This window comes from Anomaloglossus baeobatrachus, chromosome 3, assembly GCF_048569485.1.
Source record: "Anomaloglossus baeobatrachus isolate aAnoBae1 chromosome 3, aAnoBae1.hap1, whole genome shotgun sequence".
Classification (NCBI taxonomy): Eukaryota; Metazoa; Chordata; class Amphibia; order Anura; family Aromobatidae; genus Anomaloglossus; species Anomaloglossus baeobatrachus.
This window is the reverse complement of record NC_134355.1, coordinates 346,458,673-346,483,012: the sequence shown is the minus strand read 5'-3', so window position 1 is coordinate 346,483,012 and position 24,340 is coordinate 346,458,673. Positions and strand designations below refer to the sequence as shown.

The 24,340-nt window shown below is 54.5% G+C and overlaps 1 protein-coding gene across 1 annotated transcript in view; it reads right to left on the bottom strand.

Annotated features, from left to right (window-relative positions):
- PNISR (PNN interacting serine and arginine rich protein) overlaps positions 1-24,340 on the bottom strand; it is a 95,189-nt gene that overhangs the window by 24,062 nt on the left and 46,787 nt on the right. The window lies entirely within an intron of this gene.

The window sequence follows — 24,340 nt, the reverse complement described above, 5'->3', positions numbered from 1 at the left end:
GATACCTCAACCTTAACAACACCGCCGACAAGAGTGGGGTGAGAAGGGAGCATGCTGGGGGCCCTGTTATGGGCCCTCTTTTCTTCCATCCGACATAGTCAGCAGCTGCTGCTGACTAAGCTGTGGAGCTATGCGTGCATGTCTGACCTCCTTCGCACAAAGCATAAAAACTGATGAGCCCGTAGCAGTACGGGGGGTGTATAGGCTGAAGGGGAGGGGCTTTACACTTTTAGTGTAATACTTTGTGTGGCCTCCGGAGGCATAAGCTATACACCCAATTGTCTGGGTCTCCCAATAAGGAGCGACAAAGAAATTCTCTTTTTCTTCATCGTTCCTTATGGGAGACCCAGACCATGGGACGTCTCAAAGCAGTCCATGGGTGGGAAATAAACAGAAACTGAGAAGTAGGCAAAACCTAACTTCACAAATGGGCGACAGCCGCCCGAAGGATGCGTCTGCCCAAGCTCGCATCTGCCGAAGCATGAGCATGCACTTGGTAGTGCTTCGAAAAAGTGTGCAGACTAGACCAAGTGGCAGCCTGACAGACTTGCTGGGCCGTAGCCTGGTGCCTGAAAGCCCAGGAGGCACCGACAGCTCTGGTCGAGTGCGCCTTAATCCCTGGCGGTGGAGGCACCTGAGAACATTGGTAGGCATCGGATATGGCCGACCTAATCCAACGAGCTAGGGTCGGTTTAGAAGCCGAGAGACCCTTGCGCTGACCCGTGGTTAGCACAAAAAGAGAGGTGCACCGCCTAAGGGCAGCGGTGCGTGACACATAGATCCGGAGCGCCCGCACCAAATCAAAGGTATGCAACGCTTTCTCAAAGCGATGTACAGGGGCCGGACAAAGGGAAGGCAATGAAATGTCCTGGTTAAGGTGGAAAGGAGACACCACCTTAGGGTGAAAGTCCGGAGTCGGACGGAGAACCACCTTGTCTTGGTGAAAAACCAAAAAGGGTGACTCCGAAGAAAGCGCAGCCAAATCAGAGACTCTCCTGAGAGAAGTTATGGCCACCAGAAAGACCACTTTCTGTGAAAGTCGAAACAAAGAAACCTCCCTAAGAGGCTCAAAGGGGGGTTTCTGTAAGGCCGTGAGGACCAGATTAAGATCCCAGGGATCCAAAGGCCGCCGGTAAGGAGGAATGATGTGAGATGCGCCCTGCATGAAGGTGCGCACCTGGGCCAGTCGGGCGATACGCCGCTGGAACAACACTGACAGAGCCGAGACCTGTCCCTTAAGGGAATTGAGGGATAGTCCTAGCTGCAGACCGGACTGTAGAAAGGACAGGATGGTCGGCAAGGAAAAAGGCCAAGGGGCATGCCCGGAAGAACGACACCAGGACAGGAAAATTCTCCAAGTCCTGTGGTAAATCCTGGCCGAGGAAGACTTCCAAGCCTGAGTCATAGTGGAGATGACCTCGGAAGGAATGCCTGAAGCCGTCAGGATCCAGGACTCAAGAGCCACGCCGTCAATCTGAGAGCCGCAGAATTCTGGCGGAAAAACGGACCTTGAGAGAGAAGGTCTGGGCGGTCCGGGAGATGCCACGGCATTTCTACGGACAGACGGAGCAGGTCTGGGTACCAAGCTCGCCTGGAGCAATGATTATGACCCGACGGCCCTCCATTCTGATCTTGCGCAGGACCCTGGGCAACAGAGCTAGAGGGGGAAACACGTAGGCCAGACGGAACTGGGACCAATCTTGAACCAGCGCGTCCGCTGCCAAGGCCTGAGGATCGTGGGAGCGAGCCACATAAACCGGGACCTTGTTGTTGTGCCGGGATGCCATTAGATCCACTTCCGGAGTGCCCCACTTGCGGCAGATTGACCGGAACACTGCCGGATGCAGGGCCCACTCGTCGCTGTCCACGGTTTGACGGCTGAGATAATCTGCCTCCCAGTTTTCTACGCCTGGGATGTGGACTGCGGATATGGTGGACCTGGAGTCCTCCGTCCACTGAAGGATGCGTTGCACCTCCAACATCGCCAGGCGGCTGCGAGTCCCGCCCTGGTGATTGATGTAGGCAACTGCTGTTGCGTTGTCCGACTGGACTTGAATGTGCTTGCCCGCCAACAGGTGGTGAAAGGCTACGAGAGCTAGGAGTACAGCCCTGATTTCCAGCACATTGATCGAGAGGGCTGATTCGGACGGAGTCCAAGTGCCCTGTGCTCGGTGGTGGAGAAATACTGCTCCCCAGCCGGAGAGACTGGCGTCCGTGGTGAGGATCACCCAAAACTGGGCCAGGAAGGAGCGTCCCTGAGACAGAGAGAGGGGCCGGAGCCACCACTGAAGAGAGCTCCTGGTCTGTGGCGACAGAGCCACTAGCCTGTGCAAAGAAGAGGTCCGCTTGTCCCAAAAGCGGAGAATGTCCAGCTGCAGAGGACGCAGATGGAACTGGGCAAAGGGAACCGCTTCCATTGACGTCACCATCTGACCCAGCACCTGCATGAGGTGCCTGATGGAATGACGGCGGGGCTTCAACAGAGAGCGCACCGCCAGATGAAGGGACTGCTGTTTGACTAAGGGCAGCTTCACAAGTGCCGGCAGAGTCTCGAATTGCATCCCTAGGTACGTAAGTTCCTGGGTCGGGGTCAGAGTGGACTTGGGCAGATTGACAAGCCACCCGAATTGAACAAGCGTGGCGAGAGTGAGCGAGACACTCCGCTGACAGTCTGCACCGGATGAAGCCTTGACTAGAAGGTCGTCCAGGTAAGGAATCACTGCCAACCCCTGGAGGTGCCAAACCGCAACCACTGCTGCCATGACCTTGGTGAATACACGAGGGGCCGTGGCTAACCCGAAGGGGAGAGCCACGAATTGGAAATGTTCCTCTCCGATTGCAAAACGTAGCCAACGCTGGTGTGAAACTGCAATTGGCACATGCAGATAGGCATCTCTGATGTCGATGGATGCTAGAAAATCTCCTTGGGTCATTGAGGCAATGACCGATTGCAGAGATTCCATGCGAAAGTGCCGCACCTGAACATGCTTGTTGAGAAGCTTGAGATCCAGGATGGGTCGGAAGGAACCGTCCTTCTTGGGGACTAGGAAGAGGTTTGAGTAAAAACCTCTGAACCGTTCCCGGGCGGGAACCGGAACAATTACTCCGTTGGCCTGCAAGGATGCCACGGCCTGTGAGAAGGCGGCGGCTTTGGAGCAGGGGGGAGTGGACAGAAAAAATCTGTTTGGCGGGCTGGAAGAAAATTCTATCCTGTAGCCGTGGGAGATGATATCCTACACCCACTGATCGGAGACGTGTTGAAACCACACGTCGCCAAAGTGGGAGAGCCTGCCACCGACGAAGGATGTTGCTGGCGCAGCCAGATAGTCAAGAGGAGGCTGCCTTAGTGGCAGCAGCTCCTCCATTCTTCTGAGGACGCGGATTCGCGCGCCAGCTGGGTTTTCGATCCTTGGCTGAGTTAGTGGACGAAGCTGAGGGCTTAGAGGATGACCAGTTAGAGGAACGAAAGGAACGAAACCTCGACTGGTTCCTGCCCTGGACAGGTTTCCTGGTTTTAGTTTGTGGCAAGGAAGTACTCTTCCCGCCAGTAGCTTCCTTAATAATTTCATCCAGTTGTTCACCGAACAGCCGGGACCCAGCAAAGGGGAGCCCAGCAAGGTACTTCTTGGAAGAAGCGTCTGCTTTCCATTCTCGAAGCCACAAGATCCTGCGGATCGCGAGTGAATTAGCGGAAGCCACCGCCGTGCGGTGAGAAGCCTCCAGAATGGCAGACATGGCATAGGATGAAAAAGCCGAAGCCTGGGAAGTTAAGGCAACCATTTCGGGTATAGAGTCCCTGGCGAGGGTATGTATCTCCGCCAGAGAAGCAGAGACTGCCTTAAGAGCCCACACTGCTGCAAAGGACGGGGAGAACGAGGCCCCTGCCTCTTATACAGATTTGGCCAGAAGGTCAACCTGGCGGTCAGTGGGATCCCTAAGTGAGGTGCCATCGGCCACAGATACAACTGTCCGGGTTGATATTCTAGACACCGGAGGATCCACCTTTGGTGACTGAGCCCACTCCTTGACCACTTCTGGTGGAAAGGGAAAACGGTCATCAGAACTACGCTTTGGGAAGCGTTTGTCAGGACAGGCCCTGGGCTTGGTCACAGTGGCCTGAAAACTGGAGTGGTTAAAAAACACACTCCTTGCTCTCTTAGGTGAGGTAAACTGGTGTTTTTCTACCAGAGAGGCTTGTTCCTCTGACACTGGTGGATTGAGGTTCAGTACGGAGTTAATGGACGCAATCAAGTCACTAACATCCGCATCACCCTCGGATAGATCAATGGGGTACATAGAGGTAGCGTCCGAGCCCACAGTAAAGGCATCCTCCTCGCCCTGCAATTCAGCTCGTGAATCAGAGCCGTGGGACGAGGAGGGAGAGGAGTCCCTGCGTCTCCGTTTAGGAGGACGGGGTCCGGGAACAGATAAAAAATCCTCTGTGAGCTCTGCAGAGCGAGTCGGAACAGCAGAGGCGCCCTGAGAAGGGGGCTGATGCATGGTCAGCAGAGTCCGGGACAACTGTCCCATGGAGTCGGCAAAGGACTGTGAGATAGCTTTAGAAAACGATGCTACCCAAGCCGGGGGTTCAGCCACCGGGGCTGGAGCAGCCGGAGAGACCCCTGGGGAAACTCCAGGCTGAGGCACCACCATGTTAGAGCAGGCATCACAATGTGGATATGTGCTCGGTTCAGGCAGTATGAGCTGACATGCAGTGCATATAGAGTAAAGCCTTGCTCCTAGTGAGAGACATGCTGCTGAGGTGGAGGCTCTGCAGTAAAGAACACACTCCTTCAGAATGACCCCCAGAGAGTGTATAATAAAGTCCACAACCAGAGGTTGTGGCTTACCAGACCGCTTTTTGTGTGCCCTCCGGATTCCACAGCTTGGACCCCCAGACAGATGCAGAAGCTGCAGCAGCCAGCGCCGATCAGTGTATGAACGCTGATAAAATGGCGCCGGAGTGAGGAGGGGGGGGCGGGGTTTAGTCCAGGAGCGGGAACCGGAGGGCCAAGGAGAAATACAGGGGAGGGAAACATCTCCTCAGAGAGGAGTGTCCTCCCCTCTGCTGAACGGCCGGTGGGTGGCGCCGCACTGTTCCCCTGCATGACCGACATGCAGGGGCACTGAAAACGAAACTAGGCCGCATCTGAAGCCGGGGCCTAGATTTTTCCATGCGGCCGACGAGCAGGCACCCTCGGCGCGGTTCTCAGGAAAAAACCAGAGAACCGGCCGGAAATCACAGCAAAGTGAACAAAACACACTCTCCCCACAATAAATGTACAAGGGACCCCTGAATAACGTCTCAATACTTAGCTTATGAGACGCAGGGCCAGGTCCCTGGGGGTGAGCGCTCCGTCCGGCAGGAACCTGAAAGGGCTGCGGATGGAGACCGGTCTCCTGCAAAGCAGTGAGAACCGTGATGGCTCCCACTTCAAGCCAGAGCCTCAAGGGATGGTGAAGGAGCGCGGCATGTGAAGGCTCCAGCCTTGTAAAATCAACCTTAACAGCACCGCCGACACAGTGGGGTGAGAAGGGACATGCCGGGAGTCCAGATTGGACCCGCTTTTCTTCCAAATCTTTGAAATCAAAAATCAACAATCAAAATTCAGATGAGAATGCATGTGTGTGTGACCTCCTGAACACAAAGCATTGAACTGGTTGGATTTGTCATCCAGGGGGTGTATATGCTCGGAGGGAGGAGCTACACTTTTAGTGTAGTACTTTGTGTGTCCTCCGGAGGCAGAAGCTATACACCCATGGTCTGGGTCTCCCATAAGGAACGATGAAGAAGAAGGGAATTTTGTTTACTTACCGTAAATTCCTTTTCTTCTAGCTCCTATTGGGAGACCCAGACAATTGGGTGTATAGCTTCTGCCTCCGGAGGCCACACAAAGTATTACACTTTAAAAAGTGTAACCCCTCCCCTCTGCTATACACCCTCCCGTGCATCACGGGCTCCTCAGTTTTGGTGCCAAAGCAGGAAGGAGGAAACTTATAAATTGGTCTAAGGGTAAATTCAATCCGAAGGATGTTCGGAGAACTGAAACCATGACCCAAAAGAACAATTCAACATGAACAACATGTGTACACAAAAGAACAACAGCCCGAAGGGAACAGGGGCGGGTGCTGGGTCTCCCAATAGGAGCTAGAAGAAAAGGAATTTACGGTAAGTAAACAAAATTCCCTTCTTCTTTGTCGCTCCATTGGGAGACCCAGACAATTGGGATGTCCAAAAGCAATCCCTGGGTGGGTAAAAGAATACCTCGATAAAAAGAGCCGAAAAACGGCCCCCTCTTACAGGTGGGCAACTGCCGCCTGAAGGAGTCGCCTACCTAGGCTGGCATCTGCCGAATCATCGGCATGCACCTGATAGTGTTTCGTGAAAGTGTGCAGACTCGACCAGGTAGCCGCCTGACACACCTGCTGAGCCGTAGCCTGGTGTCGCAATGCCCAGGAAGCACCGACGGCTCTGGTAGAATGGGCTTTCAGCCCTGCAGGAATCGGAAGCCAGAAAGAACGGTAGGCTTCAAGAATCGGTTCCTTGATCCACCGAGCCAAGGTTGACTTGAAAACCTGAAGTCCCTTACTCTGGCCCGCGATAAAGACAAGAGCGCATCGGACCGGCGCAGGGGCGCCGTGCGAGAAATGTAGAGCCGGAGTGCTCTCACCAGATCTAATAATGCAAATCCTTTTCACATTGGTGAACTGGATGCGGACCCAAAAAGAGTAAGAAGATATCCTGATTGAGATGAAACGGGGATACCTTAGGGAGAAAATCCGGAACCGGACGTAGAAACCCCTTATCCTGGTGAGACACCAGGAAGGGGGCTTTGCCTGACAGCGCTGCTAGCTCAGACACTCTTTTGAGTGATGTGACTGCCACTAGGAAGGCTACCTTTTGCGAAAGGCGAGATAGAGAGATCCCGCATCGGCTCGAAAAGTGACTTCTGAAGAGTCGTCAGCACCCTGTTAAGATCCGAGGGTGCTAACGGACGCTTGTAAGGTGGGACTATGTGGCCAACCCCCTGCAGGAACGTGCGGACCTGCGGAAGCCTGGCTAGACGCTTTTGAAAAAACACGGAAAGCGCCGATACTTGTCCCTTGAGAGAGCCGAGAGACAAGCCCTTGTCCATTCCAGATTGAAGGAAAGAAGAAAAGTGGGCAAGGCAAACGGCCAGGGAGTAAAACCCTGAGTCAGAGCACCAGGATAAGAAGATCCTCCAAGTCCTGTGATAGATCTTGGCGGACGTTGGTTTCCTGGCCTGTCTCATAGTGGCAATGACGTCTGGAGATATCCCTGATGACGCTAGGAGCCAGGACTCAATGGCCACACAGTCAGGTTTAGGGCCGCAGAATTCAGAAGGAAAAATGGCCCTTGAGACAGCAAGTCTGGTCGGTCTGGGAGTGCCCACGGTTGACCCACCGTGAGGTGCCACCGATCCGGGTACCACGATCACCTCGGCCAGTCTGGGCGACGAGGATGGCGCGGCGACAGTATGACCTGATCTTGCATAACACTCTGGGCAGTAGTGCCAGAGGAGGAAATACATAAGGCAGTCGAAACTGCGACCAGTCCTGAAGTAGCGCGTCTGCCGCCAGAGCTCTGTGATCCTTGGACCGAGCCATGAATGCCGGGACTTTGTTGTTTTGCCGAGACGCCATTAGATCGACGTCCGGCGTTCCCCAGCGGCAACCGATCTCTAGAAACACGTCCGGGTGAAGAGACCATTCCCCTGCGTCCATGCCCTGGCGACTGAGAAAATCTGCTTCCCAGTTTTCTACGCCCGGGATGTGAACTGCGGAGATGGTGTAGGCTGTGGCTTCCGCCCACAGCAGAATCCGCCGAACTTCTCGGAAGGCTTGACGACTGCGTGTGCCGCCCTGGTGGTTGATGTACGCAACCGCCGTGGCGTTGTCCGACTGAATTCGGATCTGCCTGCCCTCCAGCCACCGCTGGAACGCCTTTAGGGCTAGATACACTGCCCTTATCTCCAGAACATTGATCTGAAGGGAGGACTCTGTCGGAGTCCAGGTTCTCTGAGCCGAGTGGTGGAGGAAGACCGCTCCCCACCCTGACCGACTCGCGTCCGTCGTGACCACAGCCCCGGCTGGGGGCCGGAAGGATTTTCCCTTCGCCCAGGAAGTGGAAAGAAAGAGACGTTCTTGTCTAGGGACGTCGACCTCCTGTCCCATTTGTGGTGTCCGATAGAAGCGGACGCAGACGAAACTGCGCAAGGGGACTGCCTCCCTTGCTGCCACCATCTTCCTTAGAAAGTGCATGAGGCGCCTCAAGGGTTGTGACTGGGCCCGAAGGAGAGAGTGTACCCTTGTCTGTAGTGAACGCTGAATATGCAGCGGAAGCTTCACTATCGCTGAGAGAGTATGAAACTCCATCCCGAGGTAAGTCAGTGATTGGGTCGGTGTCAGTTTTGACCTTAGAAATTTGATGATCCACCCGAACCCCTGGAGAGTCTCCAGAGCAATGGTCAGGTTGTGTTGACATGCCACCCAGGAGGGTGTCTTGACTAGAAGATCGTCTAGGTAAGTGATCACCGAGTGGCCCTGAGAGTGTAGGACCGCCACCACTGCTGCCATGACCTTGGTGAAGACCCGTGGGGCTGTTTCCATGCCGAAGGCAGTGCCCCGAACTGAAGGTGTTCGTCCCCGATGGCGAAACGCAGGAAACGTTGATGCTCTGGTGCAATCGGCACATGGAGATAAGCATCCCTGATGTCGATTGATGCTAGGAAGTCTCCTTGTGCCATCGAGGCGATGACAAAGCGGAGAGAGTCCATCCGGAACTGTCAGGTTCTCACATGTCTGTTGAGCAGTGTGAAGTCCAGAACGGGGCGGAATGATCCGTCCTTTCTTGGTACCACGAACAAGGTGGAGTAAAAACCGCGACTACGTTCTTGAAGGGGAACGGGTAACGCAACTCCTCCTGCCTTCAGAGTGTTCACCGCCTGAAAACGTGCATCAGCTCGCTCGGAGGGCGGAGAAGTTGTGAAGAAACGAGTCGGAGGACGAGAACTGAGCTCTATCCTGTAACCGTGAGACAGAATGTCTCTCATCCAACGGTCTTGGACATGTGGAGACCGCTCCCCTGACCTGGACCGCCATGCAGAAGAGTTTCTCTGGCTCTTCTGTGGCCTGTTGGACGATGAGATGGGGACCTAGCTGAGGGTGCTAAGGTCTCTTTGGTATGGGCTGGGTAAGCACGAGTCCATTCCTTTGGAATGCTCAATCGATTCATCCAATTGTGCGCCAAACAATCGGTCGCCAGAAAATGGCAAACCGGACAAGAGCTTCTTGGAAGCAGAGACTGCCTTCCATTCTCGAAGCCACATGGCCCTGCGGACTGCCACCGGATTGGCGGATGCTACCGCTGTACGGCAAGCAGAGTCCAGGACAGCATTCATGGCGTAGGATGAAAATACCGACGCCTGGGACGTCAAAGACGCTAATTGCGGAGCAGAGTATGACCGCATTAATCTCAGACAGAGCAGCTGAGATAGCCTGGAGTGCCCCCACTGCCGCAAAGGCTGGGGCAACGGACGCGCCTACGGCTTCATAGATGGATTTCATTAGGAGCTCTATCTGCCTGTCCGTGACATTCTTGAGCGTTGAACCGTCAGCCACTGCTACTACGGATCTAGCCGCCCGTCTAGAGACTGGAGGGCCACCTTGTAACACTGAGCCCAACCCTTAACCACGTCAGAGGGGAAGGGATAACGTGTGTTATTAATGCGTTTAGTAAAACGCTTGTCCGGGAAAGCCCTGTGCTTCTGGACAGCATCTCTGAAGCATTGAGAGCCACGTCCGGACAGAGTCCTGGGCTGCGACCTCCGCCTCATCTGAGAGTCTTGATGAAGTCGGGGAAGATTCTAAGCAAGCCCGCTTAGCCGGTCTGGGACTGCAGTCCGTGCCGGAGTCCCCCATGTAATAACTAGAGGTCCCCCCAGGAGCCCGCTGCGTCGCGGACCGAGCGGGGCCTGTGAGCTATCCCGCAGTGCCCGGGGCCTGTGTAAGGGGCCGGTCTGGGCTGCAAGCTTCTAGTATCTTAGCAGACCATATGTCCATAGACTGAGCCCTGGATTGTGAAAGTGACTCAGAGAGTTTTTCAGCAAAAGCTGCAAACTCTGTCCCTGCCGTCTGGACAGGGGACGCCGGCGGTTCTACCTGGGCCGAGTGCAACCAGTGCCCCAGGCTCCGGCTGAGCGAGTGCCACATGGCCCGAGCAATGCTCACAGTGATCACTGAGTATGTACCGCCGAACTGTGAAAATGCATACAATATTATATATTATATTATATTATATTATATTATAATATAAATATATATATATATATATATATATATATATATATATATATATATATATATATATATATATATATATATATATATACACAGTTCAGCACTCTAGGTGGCCCAGCCCGATGGGAAGAAGCCACCTGGCTTACCGACCGCTCAAGCAGTGTGTGCTGCTTAAAAACATGCCTGTCGGCGTTTACAGGGGAAGAAGGGGGCCGTGGGCGTAACCCCAAAAGTGCGGGAATCTGGAGTCCCGGAGTGAAAGTGAGGGGGGCGGAGGACAGCCAAGTGTGCTCCAGCCCTCACTGTCGACGTCCGACCGACCGTCCCGCCCCTCCCCCTGACTGGCAGGTCCGGGGGCGGGAGTTTAAGGCACTAGGCCGCAAAAGCCGGGGGCTAAAGTTAAAAACCTCGGCCGGCCAGCAGGCGCGGTAGTCCCGTACTACCCCCGCAGTTGCCGCCAAGTCTGAGGCCAAGGTGCTCCATGCACCGTCCCCGAGGGGACACTGAGTACCTGTGCGGGGATCTGTGCCGTAGAGTGATTAGTGAGGGGGGCGGAGGACAGCCCAGTCTGCTCCAGCCCTCACTGTCGGCGTCAGCCCGACCGTCCCGCCCTTCCCCCTGACTGGCAGGTCCGGGGGCGGGAGTTTAAGGCACTAGGCCGTAAAAGCCGGGGGCTAAAGTTGAAAACCGCGGCCGGCCAGCAGGCACGCTCGGCGCGGTAGTCCCGTACCAACCCCACAATCGCTGCCAAGTCTAAGTCCAAGGTGCTCCATGCACCGTCCCTAAGGGGACACTGAGTACCTGTGCGGGGATCTGTGCCATAGAGTGATTAGTGAGGGGGGCGGAGGACAGCCAAGTGTGCTCCAGCCCTCACTGTCGGCGTCCGACCGACCGTCCCGCCCTACCCCCTGACTGGCAGGGCCGGGGGCGGGAGTTTAAGGCACTAGGCCGCAAAAGCCAGGGACTAAAGTTAAAACCGCGGCCGGCAAGCAGGCGCGGTCAGCGCGGTAGTCCCGGCGTCATACCAATCACTGCAGTCGCTGCAGCGTCTGAGGTGCAGGTGCTCTATGCACCGTCCCCAAGGGGACACAGAGTACCTGTAGATGCAGGGCCCTGTCCCTGATGATACTCAGTCTCCCGTCCGTCAGATTCCCTCAGGGGCTGCGGAGGGAGCCCGGTCCCAGTGCCTGGATGACCGGATAGGATCCCACTTCTCCCAGAGCCCCTAAGGGATGGGGAAGGAAAATGGCATGTGGCTCCTGCCTGTGTACCCGCAATGGGTACCTCAACCTTAACAACACCGCCGACTCAGTGGGGTGAGAAGGGAGCATGCCGGGGGCCCTGTGAGGGGCCCTCTTTTCTTCCATCCGATAAAATCAGCAGCTGCTGCTGACTAAAATGGGAGAATGAGTGCATGTGGCTTCAACACAAAGCATAAAACTGAGGAGCCCGTGATGCACGGGAGGGTGTATAGCAGAGGGGAGGGGTTACACTTTTTAAAGTGTAATACTTTGTGTGGCCTCCGGAGGCAGAAGCTATACACCCAATTGTCTGGGTCTCCCAATGGAGCGACAAAGAAAAGGAATTTACGGTAAGTAAACAAAATTCCCTTCTTTGTCGCTGCATTGGGAGACCCAGACAATTGGGACATCCAAGAGCAGTCCCTGGGTGGGTAAAAGAATACCTCAATAAAAAGAGCCGAAAAAACGGCCCCCTCTTACAGGTGGGCAACCGCCGCCTGAAGGACTCGCCTACCTAGACTGGCGTCTGCCGAAGCATAGGTATGCACTTGATAGTGTTTCGTGAAAGTGTGCAGACTAGACCACGTAGCTGCCTGACACACCTGCTGAGCCGTAGCCCGGTGCCGCAATGCCCAGGACGCACCCACGGCTCTGGTAGAATGAGCTTTCAGCCCTGAAGGAAGCGGAAGCCCAGAAGAACGGTAGGCTTCGAGAATCGGTTCCTTGATCCACCGAGCCAAGGTTGACTTGGAAGCCTGCGAGCCCTTACGCTGGCCAGCGACAAGGACAAAGAGCGCATCTGAACGACGCAGGGGCGCCGTGCGAGACACGTAGAGCCGGAGTGCTCTCACAAGATCGAAAGAGTGCAAATCCTTTTCACACTGGTGAATTGGATTAGGGCAAAATGAAGGCAAGGAGATATCCTGATTGAGATGAAAAGGGGATAGCACCTTAGGGAGAAATTCCGGGACCGGACGCAGAACCACCTTATCCTGGTGAAACACCAGGAAGGGGGCTTTGCATGACAGCGCTGCTAGCTCAGACACTCTCCGAAGTGATGTGACTGCCACTAGGAAGGCCACCTTCTGCGAAAGACGTGATAGAGACATCCCGCAGCGGCTCGAAAGGTGGTTTCTGAAGAGCCGTTAGCACCCTGTTAAGATCCCAGGGTTCCAGCGGACGCTTGTAAGGTGGGACTATGTGGCAAACTCCCTGCAGGAACGTGCGGACCTGCGGAAGCATGGCTAGGCGCTTTTGAAAAAACACGGAGAGCGCCGATACTTGGCCCTTGAGAGAGCCAAGTGACAAACCCTTGTCCATTCCGGATTGAAGGAATGAAAGAAAAGTGGGTAAGGAGGAATCCTTTCCTTTGGATTCCTTAATAATCTCATCCAATCGTTCGCCAAACAAACGGTCGCCAGAAAACGGCAAACCGGTTAAGAACCTCTTGGAAGCCGAGTCTGCCTTCCATTCGCGCAGCCACATGGCCCTGCGGACTGCCACAGAGTTAGCGGATGCTGCAGCTGTACGGCTAGCAGAGTCCAGGACGGCGTTCATGGCGTAGGATGAAAAGGCTGACGCCTGAGAGGTCAAAGACGCAACTTGCGGAGCAGAATTACGTGTGACAGCATTAATCTCAGTCAGACAAGCCGAGATAGCTTGGAGTGCCCACACGGCTGCAAAGGCCGGGGCAAAAGACGCGCCCGTGGCCTCATAGATGGACTTCACCAGGAGCTCAATCTGTCTGTCAGTGGCATCCTTTAGCGATGAGCCATCTGCAACCGACACCACGGATCTAGCCGCCAATCTTGAGACTGGAGGATCCACCTTGGGACAGTGAGCCCAAACCTTAACGACTTCAGATGGGAAGGGGTAACGCGTGTCAGTGAGGCGCTTAGTAAAGCGCTTGTCCGGGACCGCTCTGGGCTTCTGGACAGCGTCCCTGAAGTTTGAGTGATCAAAAAACGTATTGCGTGTACGTTTGGGGAACCGAAACTGGTGTTTCTCCTGCTGAGACGCCGACTCCTCTACAGGAGGAGGCGGGGGAGAGAGATCTAACACCTGGTTGATGGACGAGATAAGATCATTTACTAAGGCGTCCCCCTCAGGTGTATCAAGGTTAAGGGCGACGTCAGGGTCAGAGCCCTGAGCTGCGACGTCCGCCTCGTCCTCAAGCTGGGATCCCGAGCAGTGAGAGGAAGTCGGGGAAGAGTCCCAGCGAGCCCGCTTAGCCGGTCTAGGACTACGGTCCGGGCAGGAGTCCTCCGCCTGAGACCGAGGGGCCAACCTAGGAGCGCGCTGTGGCGCGGACCGAGAGGGGCCTGGAGGCAACGAGCCAACAGGGGCCGGGGCCTGTGAAAGGTCCGGTCTGGACTGCAAAGCCTCTAGCAGCTTAGAAGACCATTTGTCCATAGACTGTGCAATGGATTGAGAAAGTGACTCAGAGAGTTTCTCAGCAAAAGAGGCGAACTCTGTCCCTGCAGTCTGGTCAGGGGGATCAGGGGGGTCTACATGAGCCAAGGGGCCCACCAGTGTCCGAGGCTCCGGCTGAGCAAGCGAAACAGGGGTCGAGCATTGCTCACAGTGAGGGTAGGTGGAACCCGCAGGTAACATAGCCCCACAAGAGGTACAGGCCGCAAAAGAAGGGAATTTTGTTTACTTACCGTAAATTCCTTTACTTCTAGCTCCAATTGGGAGACCCAGACAATTGGGTGTATAGCTACTGCCTCCGGAGGCCACACAAAGCACCACACTTAAAAGTGTAAGGCCCCTCCCCTTCTGGCTATACACCCTCCCGTGGGATCACGGGCTCCTCAGTTTTAGTGCAAAAGCAAGAAGGAGGAAAGCCAATAACAGGTTTAAAGACAAATTCAATCCGAAGAAACCTCGGAGAACTGAAACCATTCAACATGAACAACATGTGTACCCGAAAAAAACAAAAATCCCTAAGAAAACAGGGCGGGTGCTGGGTCTCCCAATTGGAGCTAGAAGAAAAGGAATTTACGGTAAGTAAACAAAATTCCCTTCTTCTTTGTCGCTCCTAATTGGGAGACCCAGACAATTGGGACGTCCAAAAGCAGTCCCTGGGTGGGTAAAAGAATACCTCGTGATAGGGCCGTCAAACAGCCCTGTCCTACAGGTGGGCAACCGCCGCCTGAAGGACTTGTCTACCTAGGCTGGCGTCCGCCGAAGCGTAGGTATGCACCTGATAATGCTTGGTAAAGGTGTGCAGACTCGACCAGGTAGCCGCCTGGCACACCTGCTGAGCCGTAGCCTGGTGCCGTAATGCCCAGGACGCACCCACGGCTCTGGTAGAATGGGCCTTCAGCCCTGAGGGAACCGGAAGCCCCGCAGAACGGTAGGCTTCAAGAATTGGTTCCTTGATCCACCGAGCCAGGGTGGATTTGGAAGCTTGCGACCCTTTACGCTGACCAGCGACAAGGACAAAGAGTGCATCCGAGCGGCGAAAGGGCGCCGTGCGGGAAATGTAGATCCTGAGTGCTCTGACCAGATCCAACAAATGCAAACTTTTCTCAAATTGATGGACTGGATGAGGACACAAGGAAGGTAATGTGACATCCTGATTGAGATGAAAGGGGGATACCACCTTAGGGAGAAACTCAGGAATCGGACGTAGAACCACCTTGTCCTGGTGAAACACCAGGAAGGGAGATTTGCATGACAGCGCCGCTAGCTCGGACACTCTCCGAAGAGACGTGACCGCTACTAGAAAGGCCACTTTCTGTGAAAGACGAGAAAGGGAAACATCCTTCATAGGCTCGAAAGGCGGCTTCTGGAGAGCAATTAGAACCTTGTTCAGATCCCAGGGCTCTAACGGCCGCTTGTAAGGAGGGACGATATGACAAACTCCTTGCAGGAACGTGCGTATCTGAGTAAGTCGTGCTAGGCGTTTCTGAAAAAATACAGATAGCGCTGAGACTTGTCCTTTAAGGGAGCTGAGCGACAAACCTTTTTCCAACCCGGATTGCAGGAAGGAAAGAAAAGTAGGCAATGCAAAAGGCCAGGGAGAAACTCCCTGAGCAGCGCACCAAGATAAGAATATCTTCCACGTCCTGTGGTAGATCTTGGCGGAGGATGGTTTTCTAGCCTGTCTCATGGTGGCAATAACCTTTCGAGATAATCCTGAAGACGCTAGGATCCAGGACTCAATGGCCACACAGTCAGGTTCAGGGCCGCAGAATTCAGATGGAAAAACGGCCCTTGAGACAGCAAGTCTGGTCGTTCTGGTAGTGCCCATGGTTGGCCCACCGTGAGGTGCCACAGATCTGGGTACCACGATCTCCTCGGCCAGTCTGGAGCGACGAGGATGGCGCGGCGGCAGTCGGCCCTGATCTTGCGCAGCACTCTGGGTAACAATGCCAGAGGTGGGAACACATAAGGTAGCCGGAACTGTGACCAATCCTGAACTAAGGCGTCTGCCGCCAGAGCTCGGTGATCGTGAGACCGTGCCATGAAAGCCGGGACCTTGTTGTTGTGCCGTGACGCCATCAGGTCGACGTCCGGCATCCCCCAGCGGCAACAGATCTCCTGAAACACGTCCGGGTGAAGGGACCATTCCCCTGGGTCCATACCCTGGCGACTGAGGAAGTCTGCTTCCCAGTTTTCCACGCCTGGGATGTGAACTGCGGATATGGTGGATGCTGTGTCTTCCACCCACGTCAGAATCCGCCGGACTTCCTGGAAGGCTTGCCGACTGCGTGTTCCACCTTGGTGGTTGATGTACGCTACCGCTGTGGAGTTGTCCGACTGAATTCGGATCTGCTTGCCTTCCAGCCACTGCTGGAAGGCTTGTAGGGCAAGATACACTGCTCTGATTTCCAGAACATTGATCTGAAGGGTGGACTCTTCCTGAGTCCACGTCCCTTGAGCCCTGTGGTGGAGAAACACTGCTCCCCACCCCGATAGACTCGCGTCTGTCGTGACTACCTCCCAGGATGGTGGTAGAAATGACTTTCCTTTCGACAAAGCGGTGGGAAGAAGCCACCACCGAAGAGATTCCTTGGCCGCCTGAGAAAGGGAGACGTCTCTGTCGAGGGACGTCGACTTCCCGTCACATTGGCGGAGAATGTCCCATTGTAGTGGACGGAGATGAAACTGCGCGAAAGGGACTGCTTCCATTGCTGCTACCATCTTCCCTAGGAAGTGCATGAGGCGTCTCAAGGGGTGTGACTGGCCTTGAAGGAGAGATTGCACCCCTGTCTGTAGTGAACACTGTTTGTCCAGCGGAAGCTTCACTATCGCTGAGAGAGTATGAAACTCCATGCCAAGATATGTTAGCGATTGGGTCGGGGTTAGATTTGACTTTGAAAAGTTGATGATCCACCCGAAACTCTGGAGAGTCTCCAGCGCAACGTTCAGGCTGTGTTGGCATGCCTCTTGAGAGGGTGCCTTGACAAGTAGATCGTCCAAATACGGGATCACAGAGTGACCTTGAGAGTGCAGGACTGCTACTACTGCTGCCATGACCTTGGTGAAGACACGTGGGGCTGTCGCCAGCCCGAAAGGCAGAGCTACGAACTGAAGGTGTTCGTCTCCTATAACGAAGCGTAGAAAACGCTGGTGCTCTGGAGCAATCGGCACGTGGAGATAAGCATCCTTGATGTCTATAGATGCTAGGAAATCTCCTTGAGACATTGAGGCGATGACGGAGCGAAGGGATTCCATTCGGAACCTCCTGGTTTTTACGTGCTTGTTGAGCAGTTTTAGATCCAGAACGGGACAGAATGACCCGTCCTTTTTTGGCACCACAAACAAGTTGGAGTAAAAACCGTGACCCTGTTCCTGAAGAGGGACGGGGGTCACCACTCCTTCCGCTTTTAGAGTGGACACCGCTAGCAGCAGAGCATCGACTCGGTCGGGAGGTGGAGAAGTTCTGAAGAAGCGAGTTGGAGGACGAGAGCTGAACTCTATCCTGTACCCGTGAGACAGAATGTCTCTCACCCAACGGTCTGTGACCTGTGGCAGCCAAATGTCGCCAAAGCGGGAGAGCCTGCCACCGACCGAGGATGCGGAGAGAGGAGGCCGAAAGTCATGAGGAAGCCGCCTTGGTAGCGGTTCCTCCGGCTGTCTTTTTTGGGCGTGACTGAGTCCGCCAAGAATCTGAGCTCCTCTGATCCTTTTGAGTCCTTTTGGACGAGGAGAATTGGGACCTGCCTGAGCCTCGAAAGGACCGAAACCCCGACTGTCCTCTTCTCTGTTGGGGTTTGTTTTGTCTGGGCTGAGGTAAGGATGAATCTTTACCCTTGGAGTGTTTAATGATTTCATCCAAGCGCTCACCAAACAGTCGGTCACGAGAAAAAGGCAAACTGGTTAAACACTTTTTGGAAGCAGAATCTGCCTTCCATTCTCTTAACCACAAGGCTCTGCGTAAAACCACGGAGTTGGCGGACGCCACTGCCGTACGGCTCGTAGAGTCTAAAACAGCATTAATCGCGTAAGACGCAAATGCAGACATTTGAGAGGTTAAGGATGCCACCTGCGGAGCAGATGTACGTGTGACCGTGTCAATCTGAGTAAGACCAGCTGAAATAGCTTGGAGTGCCCATACGGCTGCGAATGCTGGAGCAAACGACGCGCCGATAGCCTCATAGATGGACTTTAACCAGAGCTCCATCTGCCTGTCAGTGGCATCTTTAAGTGCCGCCCCATCTTCCACTGCAACTAAGGATCTGGCTGCAAGCCTGGAGATTGGAGGATCCACCTTGGGACACTGGGTCCAGCCCTTGACCACGTCAGGGGGAAAAGGATAACGTGTATCCTTAAGCCGTTTGGAAAAACGCTTATCCGGATAAGCGTGGTGCTTCTGGATTGCTTCTCTAAAGTCAGAGTGGTCCAGAAATACACTTAATTTACGCTTGGGATACCTGAAATGGAATTTCTCCTGCTGTGAAGCTGTCTCCTCTACAAGAGGATCAGGGGGAGAAATGTCCAACATTTTATTGATGGACGCTATAAGATCATTCACTATGGCGTCACCGTCAGGTGTATCCAAATTGAGAGCGGTCTCAGGATCAGAATCCTGATCAGCTACCTCCGCCTCATCATACAGAGAGTCCTGCTGGGACCCTGACCAGTGTGATGAAGTCGAGGGCCGCTCATAGCGAGCTCGTTTAGGCTGTCTGGGACTGTCGTCCGTGTCAGAGCCATCACCCTGGGATGTAAGTGACACCCCCGGATCCCGGAGCTGTTCCAACTGAGGGGGACCAGGGAGCAATGAGTTAACAGTGCCCATGGCCTGAGTTACTGGTCTAGACTGCAATGTTTCAAGAATTTTAGTCATAGTCACAGACAATCTGTCAGCAAAAACTGCAAACTCCGTCCCTGTCACCTGGACAGTATTCACAGGAGGTTCTGCCTGGGTCACCTCCAGCAGAGGCCCCGGCCGAGCAAGTGCCACAGGGGCCGAGCACTGCACACAGTGGGGATCAGTGGAACCTGCCGGTAGAATAGCCCCACATGCGGTACAAGCAGCATAGAAAGCCTGGCACCTTTGCTTTTTGCGGTCGACATGCTGTTGTGTCCTCTGAGTAATCTAGGAGGGTATATAGGAGAGAATCACCGCGACCGTACAGTGCAATGTATAGCTGCAAGCATAAAATACAAATATACACTTCGGCACCAGTGGGGGTCAGCCCTTGAGGGCAGCTTACCGCCCGCTAAAAAGCGGGTGTGTGAGCACCAGAATCCCGTGTCTGGGTCTCCCAGTCTCCTCTCTCCAGCTCAGACTGCACACAGGAATGGCTGCCGGCGTCCTGTGAAGAGGGGCGGACTGTGGGCGTGCCTCAAACAAAGTGCGGGAAACTGGCGTCCCACTGTGCCCAGTGTGAGGGCTGGAGTATGCAAAGCAGACTCCAGCCCTCTGTGCTGACGTTCTGTACAGCGTCCCGCCCTTCCCCTGACTGGCAGGCCTGGGGGCGGGAACGAACCGAAACTAGGCCGCAAAAAGCCGGGGACTCGAGTAATAAGCGCGGCCGTCATATATGCACGGCCAGCGCGGAAGTCCCCGGCGCACCACAAGTCCCAGCCGCGCCGCAGCGAAAAAACTGACAACAGCGGCCGGCGCGGCAGTTTCAAAGACATGTCCCCTCTCAGCAGAGCTGTAGATAGGAATGGCACCAGCGCGCAGCGCTGTTGTCCCCGGCGCACTAACACACCCAGCAATGCTGCGGTGTGGGCGCGATATATACGGGGATACAGAGTACCTTGACGTAGCAGGGCCTGTCCCTGACGATACTCAGCTCCATATCCAGCAGAGTCACCAGGGGCTGTGGATGGAGCACGGTCTCAGTGCCTGGAGACCGGTAAAATCCCACTTCACCCAGAGCCCGAAGGGGGATGGGGAAGGATGCAGCATGTGGGCTCCAGCCTCCGTACCCGCAATGGGTACCTCAACCTTAACAAACACCGCCGACAAAGAGTGGGGTGAGAAGGGAGCATGCTGGGGGCCCTAGTATGGCCCTCTTTTCTTCCATCCGACATAGTCAGCAGCTGCTGCTGACTAAACAGTGGAGCTATGCATGTATGTGTGCCTCCTTCGCACAAAGCATGAAAACTGAGGAGCCCGTGATCCCACGGGAGGGTGTATAGCCAGAAGGGGAGGGGCCTTACACTTTTAAGTGTGGTGCTTTGTGTGGCCTCCGGAGGCAGTAGCTATACACCCAATTGTCTGGGTCTCCCAATTAGGAGCGACAAAGAAAAACCCTGTGCCTTAGCAGCTTTGCTCCTTGTGGACGACATGCTATTGTCTCCTAGGAGAGCGATCACTGAGGGTATATGGGAAAGGGGTATACAGCCCACCGAACACATAGCTATAGATATATACGTATCTAATCCGGCACCCTAGGGGGACCAGCACCGGGTGACCGGTGTGGCTTACCGACCGCTAACGAGCGGAGTGTGTCCTCCAGATTCCCTGCCTTGGATCCCCCGGAGCTGCAGAGCTGTTCACTGAGAATCCTCCACCGGCAGAATGCCAAAAAATGGCTGCCGGAGCTCTCAGGGGAGGAGTGGAGCCGTGGGCGGCGCCAGCAAAGTGCGGGAATCTGGGGTCCCTACAGTGATCAGTGAGGGGGGAGGAAACATGCAGGATGCCCCAGCCCTCACATCCGACGTCAGGTCGGTAATCCCGCCCTTACCCCTGACAGGCAGGCCCGGGGGCGGGATTTTTGCGACTAGGCCGCGATGAAGCCGGGGACTAAATTTGAGACCGCGCCCGACAAGCAGGCACGGTCGGCGCGGAAGTCCACCGGCCTCCTGAATTCAGCAGCCGCCGCGGCTTCCGGGAAGAAGGTGCGCTCCCTGCACAGTCCCCGATGGGGACACAGAGTACCTTTGAGTTGCAGGGCCTGGTCCCCGAGGTTGAAGAGGCTCCGGTCCGGCAGGTTCCCACAGGGGCTGCGGATGGAGCACGGTCCCAGTAAATGGATGACCGCTTAGGATCCCACTTCTCCCAGAGCCGCTTAAGGGATGGTGAAGGAGACGGCATGTGGCTCCAGCCTCTGTACCCTCAATGGGTACTTCAACCTTAACAACACCGCCGACGTAGTGGGGTGAGAAGGGAACATGCCGGGGGCCCTCTTTTCTTCCAACCGACATAACTAAGTTGAGAATGCATGAGTGTATGTGTGCCTCCTTCCACACAAAGCATAAAACTGAGGAGCCCGTGATCCACGGGAGGGTGTATAGGCAGAGGGGAGGGGTTACACTTTTTAAAGTGTAATACTTTGTGTGGCCCCCGGAGGCAGAAGCTATACACCCCAATTGTCTGGGTCTCCCAATGGAGCGACAAAGAAAACCAACTTTTTCCCTCTAAATTTCGGGTGCATCTTATAAAACAAAAAATACGGTATATATAGGTTTTAAAATAACGAGTTTTTCTACTACTAATGTAACTCCCTTTCTTATGACAGAATGCTTCCTAATAATCAGTCTTCGGATATACTTTTATTACCTGCCCTCCTTCTGTAAGCTCATCTATTTGTGACTGCTTTCCTCCTCTGTTGTGATGCAGCCACTGCTGCTACCAATCTACGGACCAGATTTGGAGGAGCTGAGCAGCGCATGTCATTGGTGGAGGTGGGCTACATCTCAGTGAGTGACAGCATTTGGAGCGCACATGCTCAGATCAGACATTACTCCCCTCCTCTGCCTGGATCCTTGCCTATGCTTTGGCGTGCCATCCCTTCATATCTTCATCAGGATCCGGGCAGAGAAAGAGACTAAAGCCTTGTTGTGTGGTGCAGACTGACTGACAAGCTGAAAGGACTCTGCTGAAGCCTTTAATTGCCATCAGCTGAGTCAAAGTATTAAAATTAACCAAAACAAAGAAAAAAAAAATCAAAATTGCCGTTTTTCAGCCATTACTACCCCCTCAAGTGCGATAAAGAAGGGAATTTTGTTTACTTACCGTAAATTCCTTTTCTTCTAGCTCCAATTGGGAGACCCAGACAATTGGGTGTATAGCTACTGCCTCCGGAGGCCACACAAAGCATTACACTTAAAAGTGTAAGGCCCCTCCCCTTCTGCCTATACACCCCCCGTGGGATCACGGTTCCTCAGTTTTAGTGCCAAAGCAAGAAGGAGGAAAGCCAATAACTGGTTTAAGAACAAATTCAATCCGAAGGAACATCGGAGAACCGAAACCATTCAACATGAACAACATGTGTACCCGAAAAAACAAAAATCCCTAAGCAAACAGGGCGGGTGCTGGGTCTCCCAATTGGAGCTAGAAGAAAAGGAATTTACGGTAAGTAAACAAAATTCCCTTCTTTGTCGCTCCTAATTGGGAGACCCAGACAATTGGGACGTCCAAAAGCAGTCCCTGGGTGGGTATAATAACTCCTCGTGATAGGACCATAAAGACAGCCCTACCCTACAGGTGGGCAGTCGCCGCCTGAAGGACTTGTCTACCTAGGCTGGCGTCCGCCGAAGCGTAGGTATGCACTTGATAGTGTTTGGTAAAAGTGTGCAGACTGGACCATGTAGCCGCCTGGCACACCTGCTGAGCCGTAGCCTGGTGTCGTAATGCCCAGGACGCACCCACGGCTCTGGTAGAATGGGCCTTCAGCCCTGAGGGAACTGGAAGCCCAGCAGAACGGTAGGCTTCAAGAATTGGTTCCTTGATCCACCGAGCCAGGGTGGATTTGGAAGCTTGCGACCCTTTGCGCTGACCAGCGACAAGGACAAAGAGTGCATCCGAGCGGCGCAGGGGCGCCGTGCGGGAAATGTAGATCCTGAGCGCTCTCACGAGATCCAACAAATGCAAATCCTTTTCACATTGATGAACTGGATGAGGGCACAAGGAAGGCAAGGAGATATCTTGATTAAGATGAAACGGGGATACCACCTTAGGGAGAAACTCCGGAATAGGGCGCAAAACCACCTTGTCCTGGTGAATCACCAGGAAGGGAGATTTGCATGACAGCGCTGCTAGCTCGGACACTCGTCGAAGAGACGTGACCGCTACTAGAAAGGCCACTTTCTGTGAAAGGCGAGAAAGGGAAACATCCCTCATAGGCTCGAAAGGCGGCTTCTGGAGAGCAATTAGAACCCTGTTCAGATCCCAGGGCTCTAACGGCCGCTTGTAAGGAGGGACGATATGACAGACCCCTTGCAGGAACGTGCGTACCTGAGGAAGTCGTGCTAGGCGCTTCTGAAAAAATACCGATAGCGCTGAGACTTGCCCCTTGATGGAGCTGAGCGACAAACCTTTTTCCAACCCGGATTGCAGGAAGGAAAGAAAAGTAGGCAATCTAAATGGCCAGGGAGAGACTCCCTGAGCAGAGCACCAAGACAAGAATATTTTCCACGTCCTGTGGTATATCTTGGCGGAGGTAGGTTTTCTGGCCTGTCTCATGGTGGCAATGACCTCTTGAGACAATCCTGAACCCGCTAGGATCCAGGACTCAATGGCCACACAGTCAGGTTCAGGGCCGCAGAATTCTGATGGAAAAACGGCCCTTGAGACAGCAAGTCTGGTCGGTCTGGTAGTGCCCACGGTTGGCCTACCGCGAGGTGCCACAGATCCGGGTACCACGACCTCCTTGGCCAGTCTGGAGCGACGAGGATGGCGCGGCGGCAGTCGGACCTGATCTTGCGCAGCACTCTGGGCAACAGAGCCAGAGGTGGAAACACATAAGGAAGGGGACTCTAGTAAAAAGCGCGGCCGACAAATATGCACTGCCAGCGCGGAAGTCCCCGGCGCACCACAAGTCCCAGCCGCGTCGCAGTAAAAACTGCCAGCAGGGGCTGGCGCGGCAGTTCCCCACACACAAACTCCCTTAGCAAGCTGTGGAAGTGTGGCACAAGCGCAGCAGCGCTATTGTCCCCGGCGCACTAACACACCCAGCAATGCTGCAGTGTGTGCGCGGTCTGTGCTGGGACACAGAGTACCTTGGTGTAGCAGGGCCCTGTCCCTGACGATACTCCGCTCCATATCCAGCAGATTCCCCAGGGGCTGTGGACGGAGCACGGTCTCTGTGCCTGGAGACCGGTAAATCCCACTTCACCCAGAGCCCAAAGGGGGATGGGGAAGGATGCAGCATGTGGGCTCCAGCCTCTGTACCCGCAATGGGTACCTCAACCTTAACAAACACCGCCGACACAAAGTGGGGTGAGAAGGGAGCATGCTGGGGGCCCAAGTAAGGGCCCTCTTTTCTTCCATCCGACATAGTCAGCAGCTGCTGCTGACTAAACAGTGGAGCTATGCGTGGATGTCTGACCTCCTTGGCACAAAGCTTGAAAACTGAGGAACCGTGATC